This window comes from Lissotriton helveticus, chromosome 2_1, assembly GCF_964261635.1.
Source record: "Lissotriton helveticus chromosome 2_1, aLisHel1.1, whole genome shotgun sequence".
NCBI classification, from domain to species: Eukaryota; Metazoa; Chordata; class Amphibia; order Caudata; family Salamandridae; genus Lissotriton; species Lissotriton helveticus.
Window position 1 is genome coordinate 1,680,091,129 of NC_136059.1, and position 13,200 is coordinate 1,680,104,328.

Genomic DNA, 13,200 nt, shown 5'->3' on the forward strand with positions numbered 1-13,200 from the left:
TGGCTCATGACATCCCCCTAGCTGGACACCTGGGGCAAACCAAACCTTGGGAAAGATTGGTTAGCCACTTTTACTGCTCAGATGAACCAAAAAGTGAAGGAGTTTGTGAGCTCCTGTGTAACCTGTCAGGCCAGTGGCAAGACAGGTGGCAAGTCAAAGCCCCCCCCCTGATACCACTGCCAGTGGTGGGGGTGCCCTTTGAAAGGGTAGGTGTGGACATTTTGGGTCCACTAGAACTTCCCACAGCCTCAGGGAACAAATTCATTCTAGTAGTAGTGGATCATGCTACTGGGTACCCTGAGGCAATTCTCCTTAGGGCGACTACAGCTCCTGCAGTAGCCAAGACCCTCCTAGGTGTCTTCACCAGGGTAGGGTTTCCTAAGGAGGTGGTTTCAGACAGAGGTACAAACTTCATGTCTGCTTACCTGAAACACATGTGAAAGGAGTGTGGGGTGCAGTGCAAGTGCAGTACCCCATACCACCCACAAACCGATGGTCTTGTAGAAAGGTTCAACAAGACATTGAAAGGTATGATCATGGGGCTCCCTGAAAAACTCAAAAGGAGATGGGATGTCCTGTTGCCATGCCTGCTTTTCGCTTATAGGGAAGTGCCACAGAAGGGAGTGGGGTTTTCACCCTTTGAACTTCTGTTTGGTCATCCTGTAAGGGGACCACTTTGTCTTGTGATGAAAGAGGGTTGGGAGAGGCCTCTCCAAGAACCCAAACAGGACATTGTGGACTATGTGCTTGGCCTAAGGTCCAGAATAGCTGAGTACATGGATAAGGCCTCCAAAAATCTTGTGGCCAGCCAGGAGCTGCAGAAGCACTGGTATGACCAAAAAGCTGCCATGGTTGAATTTCAACCTGGGCAACAGGTGTGGGTTTTGGAGCCAGTGGCACCAACGGCTCTCCAAGACAGATGGAGTGGCCTTTACCCTATCCTGAGAAAAAGAGCGAGGTCACTTACTTAGTGGACCTGGGCACCAGCAGGACACCCAAAAGGGTTATCCATGTGAACCGCCTCAAGCTCTACCATGACAGGGCTGACCTCACCATGCTGATGGTGACTGATGAGGAACAGGAAGCAGAGAGTGAACCTCTCCCTGATCTCCTCTCTACCAGCCCAAAAGATGGGTCAGTGGATGGAGTAGTCTTTTCAGACACCCTCACTCCCCAACAGCAGACTGACTGCAAGCAAGTCTTGCAGCAGTTTGCTAGCATATTTTCCTTGACCCCTGGTCTGACCAGCTGGTGCACCCATGATGTGGACACTGGTGACAGTAACCCTGTCAAAAACAAAATCTACCGACAATCAGACCAAGTCAAGGAAAGCATCAAAGCTGAAGTCAGCAAGATGCTGGAGCTAGGGGTGATTGAACCCTCTGAGAGCTCCTGGCCAGCCCAGTGGTTCTAGTCCCCAAACCTCATCAACAGGGTGGAAAGAGAGAGATGAGGTTCTGTGTGGACTATAGAGGCCTCAACTCTGTCACCAAGACAGATACTCACCCCATTCCAAGAGCAGATGAGTTGATAGACAAACTAGGGGCAGCCAAATTTCTAAGCACCTTTGACTTGACTGCAGGGTACTGGCAAATTGGCATGGCCCCAGGAGCCAAAGAGAAAACAGCATTCTCTACCCCTGATGGGCACTATCAGTTTACTGTGAAGCCTTTTGGGTTAAAGAATGCCCCTGCCACCTTCCAGAGGTTGGTGAACCAAGTCCTGACTGGGTTGGAATCCTTCAGTGCAGCCTATCTTGATGATATTGCTGTCTTTAGTTCCACCTGGCAGGATCACCTGATCCACCTTGGGAAGGTTCTGCAAGCCCTGCAATCTACAGGACTGACTATCAAGGCATCCAAATGCCAGATAGGGCAGGGCACTGTGGTGTACTTGGGCCACCTTGTTGGTGGAGGCCAGGTCCAACCCTTACAGGCCAAGATCCAGAGCATCCTGGACTGGGCAGCTCCAACCACCCAGACTCAAGTCAGGGCATTCCTTGGCTTGACTGGATATTACAGAAAGTTTGTGAAGGGATATGGGTCTATTGTGACTCCCCTCACAGAACTCACCTCCAATAAAATGCCCAAAAAGTAAACTGGACTGTTAGCTGCCAAAAGGCTTTTGACACCCTGAAAGAAGCAATGTGCTCAGCACCCATTCTAAAAGCACCAGACTACTCCAAGCAGTTCATAGTGCAGACTGATGCCTCAGAGCTGGGGATAGGAGCTGTCCTCTCCCATATCAATGGGAAAGGCCAAGACCAACCTGTTGCTTTTATAACCCTGGGGCTACTCCCCAGAGAGCAGCGTTGGAGTGCCATTGAGAGGGAGGCCTTTGCTGTGGTTTGGTCCCTGAAGAAGTTGAGGCCCTACCTGTTTGGGACTCACTTCCTGGTTCAAACTGACCACAGACCTCTCAGATGGCTGATGCAGATGAAAGGGGAAAATCCAAAACTACTGAGATGGTCCATCTCCCTACAGGGTATGGACTTTGAAGTGGAACACCGACTAAGGATTGCCCATGCCAATGTAGATGGACTTTCCAGGTTCTTCCACTTAGACAATGAAGACTCCCCAGGGCAAGGCTAGTCTCATCACCTTTCGTTTGGGGGGGTGGGGGGTTGTGTGAAAAAGTGCCATCTTTCTTGCCTTGGTATGCCCCCACTTTTTTCTGAGCTGCTGATGTACTTTGACTGAGTGTGCCCTGGGTCCCTGCCAATCAGGTACCCAGGGCCTGTGTTCCTTCCCTACAAAGAAAAGCTATGCTGAAACAAAATACCCAATCGGCATCTCTGGCCACCTGTCAGCCCCTAGTAAATGGTACCGTAGGTGCCCAGGGCATGGTGACCAGAGAAGACTCCTGAGGGCTGCAGCACTTATTGTGCCACCCTCAGGGCCCTGTACCCTGGCACCCACAAACTGCCTTTGCAGGCTGAGTGTCTAAGTACAGAACTAAAGCAAGAGTCGACATGGCACACATCCCTGTGTGCCATGCCCACAGAACCCACTGCCCTGGCATACTTCAGTCACCCCTCTAGCTGGGTGCCCTATGCCAGAGGTGAGGGCCCGGGTGCATGAGCCCTGTGCCCCTACAGTACCCAGGGCCATTCCTGGGCACTGTAAGTGCAGTGTTGCCATTTAAGAGTATATGGTGCTGGGAGGTTGTCATTCACAAACTCCACAGCACCATAATGGCTTCACTGAAGACTGACAAGTCTGGTACCAAACTTCTCAGCACATTAAACCCGTACTGATGCCAGTGTGAGATTTAATGTAAAATGCACGAGACGGCATCTTAGAGATGCCCTCCAAAAACCTGAACCTACAATCCACGTCTGGGCTGAGTGGCTGCAGAGGCTGCCACACAGCTGACATGTTGCTGGACCCCTGGGTGGAGAGCCCCATGCTTTGCTGGGTCTGCAACAAAGCACATCCTGGGCGAGGTGCTATGTCTCCGCCCCCAGGATGGACAGGGGGAAGCTTCAAAAGCAAACCGCCTCTGGGAGCTTCCCAGCAACCAGCCCCCACCAGTCCTACCTCCACTCTCGCGGGAAGACTTGCGGGAAAAACTATGTCAGGAAGGGAGGTGTGCCAAATTGTGCCAACTCCACCCCTCAGGTGGAGGAGGCGAGGTGAAGCACGACCCCTGGCTCTGGCCATCTTGTAGATGAGGAGTCCTGCCCAATCCCTGCTAGGCTCCTGCCCCCCTCCCACAGGACATGAGAGGAGCAGGCTAGGGGGTGTACTCACCCCAGGACAGGGACCCATTGGTCCCTGCCCTTGGCCTACCTGTAACGCCCCATAATTTAGTATTTAGGGGCTCCCTGAACCTTCCTTACAAGTGTGGAAGGGTATGCTCATATGTGAGTCCCTTGCTCACTGCACCATCAGGATTCAAGCAAGCCGGGCCGAAGACGGCTGTAATGCCAGAAACCGGTCCCCGGAAGCTTGTTTCCTTTCCAGTAAAGAATTGGCTTGGTAGTTTGGTCTGCCCTGTTCCCATGATGCACTGGGCCAGGGACAGACTAATTTGCATATAGCCAGGTTCTGAACTGGGATGGTGCAGTGAGCTAAAAAACGGTGATGGATCAAGCCCTGATCTTTTGACTGGGTAGGAGTGTTCTGCTTAATTCAGATACTCTATCCATCACCACCCCCCTTTTTGAATCGTTTTGGCCACCACAAGTGTGGAAGGGTATGCTCAGATGTGAGTCCCTTGCTCACTGCACCATCAGGATTCAAGCAAGCCGGGCCGAAGACGGCTGTAATGCCAGAAACCGGTCCCCGGAAGCTTGTTTCCTTTGCAGTAAAGAATTGGCTTGGTAGTTTGGTCTGCCCTGTTCCCATGATGCACTGGGCCAGGGACAGACTAATTTGCATATAGCCAGGTTCTGAACTGGGATGGTGCAGTGAGCTAAAAAACGGTGATGGATCAAGCCCTGATCTTTTGACTGGGTAGGAGTGTTCTGCTTAATTCAGATACTCTGTCCATCACCACCCCCCTTTTTGAATCTAATATTAAACACAGCACAATCTACATTTGACTGTTCTTAATACCGTTACATACCTCACAAGAACAAATTTGTTTAGAATTCGGACTAAAGAATCCGATCATGGCCAGACAAGGTGCCTTAGTAATGTTTTATTGGAGGATGAGGGAGGCAGAAGACAATACCATAGCCCACCACTGTTGGGTTGAGATAGAAAATGAAGCAAGACTAGCAAATTCAACTACGACAATCCTAAAGGAATCTTTGTCGGCATTATAGCTAGAGGAGGCCTGGTTCACCACAGTAACATATTCTGAAATCAAAAGCGTGGTGAATAACGCAATTAAGCGGATCTCTCTACTAACAGATAAAATGATCTATACAAAAAAAATCACGCCTGGGCTGTGATACAGGCCTACCAGAAGATGAAGCCGCAACAGTATCTGTTTGAACACCTCTCCCACCATAAATAGCACTACCTGATGTTGCTACGAATGGGATCATTCCCCTCAAACGATCTGACCACAAAATGGAAATACACATGGCCATCTGAGGAATGCCACCTCTGCGGTCAAGGGGAGGAGTCACTACTACATCTACTATGTATTTTCCCTTTTCTACTGAAAACTTGAAAATTCATTCTTCAGGAGATTTTTACGAAGGAACAGATAAGAACATGTAGAGCCGCAGTCATCAGGTGTCTTGGAGGGCTTGAAATTCCCCTGTCCTGTTGTGCCATAAAATTCTGGAAAATAGCAGCAAAGGAACTGGAAAAAATCAATTCAAGCCAAGTAGCCATTAAATAATCTGATGGCCCATTTTTTTTTTTAATCTATTGTTATACCTGCTAGTTTTCTAATTGTGGTCATGACTTTAGGGTCTTTTATGTCTCTCTTACGTTTTTAAAATGCTCTTTGAAAGTACAGTGTTTAATGATGGTTCGCCATCCTTTTATGATTTTTAAACAAATCACCCCTGACTCTTAGTGACATGTCAACATGCTTCTGCCCCTTATTTTATGGCCATAGTTGATCTGTGCATTCCTCAGGACAAGGTCCCAAACATATCTGTCTCAAGTCCTGCCGTCAGAGTCAGTCACTAATGTGGGTGAAGGTCTAGGATGGATTGAAAGGGGAATAATAAAAGCCCAAATACACCTTATCTTTGAGCTGGCAATCACAGGACAATTCGTCCATTCCTGCATTCCTTAATCTGCAATTATTTTGCCTGTCTTACTGTCTTATATACATTGAAACTATAGATACCTTGGTATGCTTTTTATTCTGCCAGTGCACACACTGTCATTACATACTGAGACACACTTGTGTTCCACCAACACAAAACACTAAACACTGGCCCACCACCAACTGGAGGAAAATGAGCATATTAAGATGGTATTCGAACTTACTACGTTTCTTATTTTGCAGATGGACGTTTTGTCACCTGCACTGCAGAGCCTAGCGCTGTTGTTGGAGGTGTCAAAATGCCAGTGGGCGGGGAAGTGGAGGGGACGTATGGTGGGGCACCACCTATTAAAAGAAAAAAAGAACAAAAAAGGCATTCACCACTGGGCAAATACAGGTGTCAAGAGTCTGTCAATGTTTGCAGCAAAATGGCCACAGAGATATTAAAAGGCTATCTCATATGGTAAATTCAGGATTGGCAGCTAAAAAGAAATTCACCTGACTGCGTTATCAGTCTCCTCTGGTGCTGCTATAAGAATAAGCTCAGTTAGTGTCAAATTGCCCATTTAGAATAAGTAACAAAGAATCCGAATGCCATGAAAGTATTGCTTAATGGTTTCTGTATTCACCCACATGGACTACTGCTAGTCAAACTGGGCCCAATCACAGAATCAAGCGATTTTATAATATTGTGAGCAACCCACAACACAGAGACAAGGCTGTCATTGCATCAGACTGTCCTCACCATGTCCATCCCCTAAAGCTTTTTGTATAATTTAGGATGATAACGTCCTTTGCTTCTTTACATTTTAAGGAGCCTTCTCTATCCAGGGTGCTGCTTGGGCACAGGAGTTTGTCACAGTGTCTCAACCTCCCCCTCGCATTCCACGTACCTACCAGAGACCTTCGCTTCGCCAACTGGCCCTGGCTTCTGTCCCAGGCCACAAGACCAGAGCCGGAGGAAGATCCTTCTCCTACCTCGCAGCAAAGACCTGGAACACCCTGCCTCTCCACCTCAGGCAATCACTGTCACTTTATCAAGTCAGGAATGAACTCAAGACCTGGCTCTTCGACTGAACCACAGCGCTTTGACGGACAAGCAGCTCTCCCCATCCAGCGCCTTGATACACTTATGGGTGAGTTGTCGCACTTTATAAGCCATTGACTGACAGTGTTGGATTAGCCTACAGTCATTCTTAGCAAATTAATCACTTACTAACAGCCTCCCAATGGCCACCTTCTTCCGCATCTGTGACGTGGCTGGAGTATTCATTGTCTTGAGATTGGTGTTTTTGTTTTGCTTTCAGCTTTCCAGGCCCTCACCTGTGGAGCGGGTGTTGCACCCATTTGCGTGTGCTGCTCGCTGGATAGGTAAGAGGTTTCATGGGAATCCAGTACTTGAAATGGAAAAATAGATGTGCAGGTACTCAGTATAAGGGTACCTGCTTGTTTCTGCGAAGTGCCAGTACTCTCATATTAAAAGGATTGTATCTCTCTTGAGAAGTGCAGGTACTCTCCTTCTCAAAATAATAACGTGCCGGTACTCATCTACAGACCCCCGGGACCACGCACACAATTCAGCGAGGACATCGCCGACTTCATCAGCCCACACGCCCTCCCCTCCGCCGACTACATCCTCCTCGGGGACCTCAACTTTCACCTGGAGAACAACAACGACCGCAACACCACCACCCTGCTGGAAAACCTCGCCAACCTCAGCCTCAAGCAACTGGTGACCACCCCCACCCACCACGCCGGACACACACTCGACCCGGTCTTCTCTTCCAGCAAGGACATCGCCTTCAGCCACGCCACGGGACTCCACTGGACGGACCACAGCTGCGTCCACTTCAGCTTCAGAAGGACCACGCTCCACCATCACCGGCAACAGGCCCCCCGCAGAAGCTGGAATAAGATCACGGCAGACCAGCTCGCCACTTCCCTGAACAAGAACCCGCCCACCAGCACAACGAACCCCAGCCAAGCGGCCACCAACCTCACGAAATGGATCAGCGACTGCGCAGACGACCTCGCCCCTCTGAAGACCCCGCCGAGCAGACCCGGCAGCAAGAAAGCCCCATGGTTTAACGACGAACTCAAGAGCTCCAAGAAGAACTGCAGAGCACTCGAGAAAACCTGGCGAAGAGACCCAACACCAGACAACATGACTGCCCTCAAACTCGCCACCCGAAAACACCACCAACTGATCCACGCCACCAAGAAAACCGCATTCAAGGAACGACTGGACAACAACGCACACAACAGCAAGGAACTCTTCAACATCGTGAAAGAGCTCTCCAACCCCAACGCTGGAAACAACGACATCACCCCTTCGCAAGACCTCTGCAACTCCCTCGCCTCCTACTTCCACAACAAGATCGCGGACATACACAACAGCTTCAGCACTCAACCGACGCACGCCACGACCGAACCACCGCCCCCCACCACCACCCTCCGCGCCTGGACCCCGATCAGCACCGAAGACACCATCCGCACGATGAACTCCATCCACTCCGGATCTCCAACAGACCCCTGCCCTCACCACGTCTTCAACAAGGCCGACGCCGTCATCGCACCCCACCTACGGGACATCATCAACACCTCCTTCGACAACGCCACCTTCCCGGAGAGCTGGAAGCACGCCGAACTCAGCGCTCTACTCAAGAATTCATCAGCCGACCCCACCGACCTCAAGAACTACCGCCCCATCTCGCTGCTCCCGTTTCCGGCAAAAGTCATCGAGAAGACAGTCAACAAGCAACTGGCCGCCTTCCTCGAGACGAACGGATCCCTCGACCTCTCGCAGTCTGGCTTCCGGGCCAACCACAGCACCGAGACCGCCCTGATTGCAGCCACCGATGACATCAGAGCCCTGCTCGACAACGGAGAAACAGCTGCCCTCATCCTCCTGGACCTCTCCACGGCCTTCGACACCGTCTGCCATCGTACCCTAGTACAACGCCTCAGCAACGTCGGAATCCAGGAGAAGGCACTGGAGTGGATCATCTCCTTCCTCGCCGGAAGGACACAGAGAGTCCGCCTCCCCCCGTTCAGATCGGAGGCCACCGAAGTCATCTGTGGCGTTCCTCAAGGCTCCTCGCTCAGCCCAACACTCTTCAACGTCTACATGAGCCCCCTCGCAGCCATCGCACGCCAGCACAACCTCAACATCATCTCCTACGCCGACGACACCCAGCTGATCCTCTCCCTCACCAACGACCCCGCCACCGCCAGAGCCAACCTGCACGAAGGGATGACAGACGTAGCCAAATGGATGTCGAACAGCCGCCTGAAACTGAACTCGGACAAGACGGAAGTCCTCATCCTGGGTTCTTCACCCTCCGCCTGGGACGACTCCTGGTGGCCCCCCGCCCTGGGCAGTGCACCCAAACCAACAGACCACGCACGCAACCTGGGCTTCATCCTGGACTCCTCCCTCTCCATGACCAGACAAGTCAACGCCGTCTCCTCGTCGTGCTTCAACATCCTGCACATGCTACGTAAGATCTTCCGATGGATCCCCACGAGACCAGGAAGACGGTCACCCAGGCCCTCGTCACCAGCCGTCTGGACTACGGCAACTCCCTCTACGCCGGAACCACCGCCAAACTCCAGAAGAGACTCCAGCGGATCCAGAACACCTCAGCACGACTCATCCTGGACATCCCCCGCCGCAGCCACATCTCCGGACACCTGAGAGACCTGCACTGGCTCCCGGTCAACAAGAGAATCACCTTCCGGCTCCTCACCCACGCACACAAAGCCCTACACAACCAAGGCCCAGGATACCTCAACAGCCGCCTCAACTTCTACGCTCCCAAACGCCAGCTTCGATCGACCAGCCACGCCCTCGCCGCCATCCCCCGCATCCGAAGAGCCACCACAGGAGGAAGGTCCTTCTCCTACCTAGCCGCCAAGACCTGGAACTCCCTTCCGACCCACCTCCGCCTGACCCAAGACCACCTCGCCTTCAGGAAGCAGCTCAAGACCTGGCTGTTCGAGCAGTAGCGGACCCCCTCCCCCCAGCGCCTTGAGACCCTCCGGGTGAGTAGTGCGCTATATAAATGCTGTGATTGATTGATTGATTGATTGATTGATTGATTGATTGATTGACTCAGCACTTGCCCATTTAAAACCCTGTGGGAGTCCATTGCTATTGTTTTTGTTGCTCTTGCATGTTTGTTTGTTTCTGCAGGGTTCTTCTGGTTCAGACACTTCAGTGCTTTAGCTCTGTTGGTATTTCTAGTTTTTGCTTCGGTTTCTTATTTTGGTGTATTTCCTATATGAGATGAGCTGTCATTTTCCATAATAGAATAATCATGTTTTTTAATAGTCTTTACATTCTTAGGCCCGGATTTACTAGATTGTCACACAGCGCAGCAGCCACAAATGCTGCACTGCGTGAGAAGGAGAGAGCAGGAGAGGGCCATATTTACAGAAACATGGCACTCTACTCCCCTCTACCAAGTGCTGGCACAGAAATGTGCTGCCGTGTGCCACCGACACACCTTGACACCATAGTTCAAGGGTGTCTCAGTGAGTCTAGCGTAGGTTTTGTACTGGAAGGACACCCTTGCAGAACAAAATACTATGGTTAGACTAACTTTAAACCTTTTCTTACTTGTATTTGTGCTGTACAGTGCAGCACACATGCAAAGTCGGAAAAGAAAGTAGAAATTAAAGCATTTCTCCTTCATTGCTGCAAAACCCTGTCTATTTTTTTTTAAGTAAAGAGGGTTTGACGTCAAAAACCTTGGGTGGTTGCATGGCAATGCCCATGCACCACACTTGGCACACCACCTTGGCACTCAGTAATGCAAAGCAGAGCTTTGCGCTGCTTTGTGTTACTTTCAAGTGATATTCCAGGGCTAAATAGGTTTAGCACAGGAATGTAAATAGGTAGAAAAAGATTTGGCTTCAATTTGCGTCTCCTTAGAGTTGTGCCTTGCGTCCACCCTGCTAGAAAGATAAATGGGGATTATAAAGATTAGTTGTGATAGCTTGGTCCCCTACAATATTACGGTAGGGGTCTGCTTTTCGTGACTTAGACATAGCCTCCATGCTTGTGGGGATGATGGACTCTCACCAGACTCTGTAAGCAATATTCCCTGGCAAATCTCTTATGGGTTGCTCTCTTCAGCTTCAAGGTTTTCTACCTTGTTGACTGTTGGTAGAGATTGATTTGTTTGGTCTGGCTCAGTCTTTTGGGTTATTATTTGTATCTTAGAAACAGAGGGGGGTCATTATGATTATGGACAGACTACAGTCCGTCTGCCATCATATTGTATTTGGGACCGCCCGTCTACAAGGCAGCGGTTCCACAGTGCAAATTATGATACGACCGCCACCGTGGCGGTCGCATTGCCCATGTTTTGTATTGCGGAGGGTGCTGTGCTCTGCACCATAGGTGCCCCCCAGGTCCTTTGTGTGGAGGGTAAGTGGGGCCGCTACTGGCCCCCAAAGTCCCTTTCCGCCTGCCTGTTCATGGCGAGTTAACTGCCATGAACTGGCAGACGGAAAGGGACATGGTAAGGCCTTCGGCAGTGCCTGGTAGGCACCGTCACCATTGTAGGGACTACGAGCCCTTCCGCTGCACTGGCAGCCTCAAGGAGCTTATCGGATGCATGGCAGTCTGTCTTTACGACCGCCACACATCCACCCACCTTAATAATATGGCGGGCGGTAAAGTTGGTTACGATGGCGGGGAGACCACCACTGACAAGCCCGTCGGTGGCCATGTCCCTGCCATTGTAAACAGGCCCAGAGTCCTTACATATCAGCACTTGCTGGGATAGTCTGAATTCCCCTTGTGGAGTGAGCTGTCTCTTTTCCCTTTAAGTTGTACCATCCATGCGGTTGGCTCCTGGTGAGGTTATTGTTGCTGACATAAGTCCTAATTTTGTGTCAGTGTCGACGCTCTCGGTAGGAGTCCCTCATCCGGACTTTCAAAAAATCCGGATGAGGGACCCCTACCGAGAGCGTCGACTCTGACCAGGACTGTTGGCCGCAACCCTGGCCCTTGGACCATTTAAAACTTAGAGTGATTAGTGTTTTTGCGACTTAGCCTGAAGGTGAATTACGGAGGACCTGGGTTAACATCCTTCAGACTAATTGGCCAGCTTGGAAGTCTGTGGGACGCTGAAACTTGTTTGCGATTTGCGCCCTGACAAAGTTCCATTCGGAACGAAACACGTTGGCTGATGTCCAAATTTTAAAGTGAAAATATAATAAAGGATATATTTTGGAATACATTTGGAGCTCTCTGACTTCATCCTGGTGCACCTTCCTTCTTTTTATGCTCAAAGAAATGTATCAAGATGAGACCAACCTACTTTACCTTACTTTTTTAAAGCATGTTCTTCAAGAAATAAAGGTAGTTAATCAAATGTTTCAGCTAGACTCTGGAGATGTACTCCACATCTTCGGCGATGTATTTACTCTGTTCTTTTTTCACCTATAACAATCAAGAGAAGTTGCAGAACCTAGATTTACATATTTTTGTGATTTATGTTTCACAGGAGGGTGTCGATCTTGGACTAACTTTCTGTAATAAGTTGGAAGAAGGTAAACTCACCTCCGTCTTTAAGGATGGTATTGTGAAAAGGTGCTTGGAGTTCATGAAAGTATTGGTCTGTGAATATCTGTCTCGCCTTCCAGAATCACTCTGCATGCTTAAAAAAATTATATGGTTGGAGTCCCAAAAAAGTAATCACAGATCCCAAACCTCCTGTAACTGACTCACCAGATACATTTTTCACATACCCATTGAAAGTATTGGAGTCACAGTAGAGAAGTGTCTTCATACTCATTTGCTGAGACATGAAACCTGCAATCCTACGGAATGGAAGTTTAGAACTTTGTTTTCACAAGCTTGCTTTAATGGATCCTGTGCCACTGTCATGTATTAGCTCTAGGATAACCACAGTTATGCCAGTAACAGATGTATAGATGAGAACCCATATTTTGAAGAAAAGCTGCAACAAGATTTGGGAATATCTGGATACTCTTTATTAACTAATGACTCAGCGGATGAGAGAAAACTCCTGTGCATCTGCCTAAAGTTCTACAGCCAAAAAGCATGACACGCTTGTAAGCGGCTACCTTGGCTTGATGGAATTAAAGCAGGCCTGTACAGAAAATATATCAAATGTAGTACTTCACTTTCTTGCATCTTGCAAGTTACAAATCCTTGACTGATGCAATGATTTGTTTGCAGTTTCACTTTACAAGCCATGTCTACTTAAAGGTAAATGTCACAATCTTTGAAAAAAGTATACCCTGGCATAGTATGTGGATATCGGACATGCTTTCTGTCTGCAAATAAAAGAAATTAAACTGGCTGCTACAAAGGGCTTCAATCTGAAAAGGTGTGTGAAAAGACTGCTGTTCACGTTATCAAAGAGATGTCCAGCCAAAGCAGTCAAGCATCTAAAGAACGGTTCATAAGTGATTGAATTAACCATTTGCAGGTTCACTTTACCAGCTGTGTCTACTTTACAGGTGCATGCCTCAATCTTTAAAACA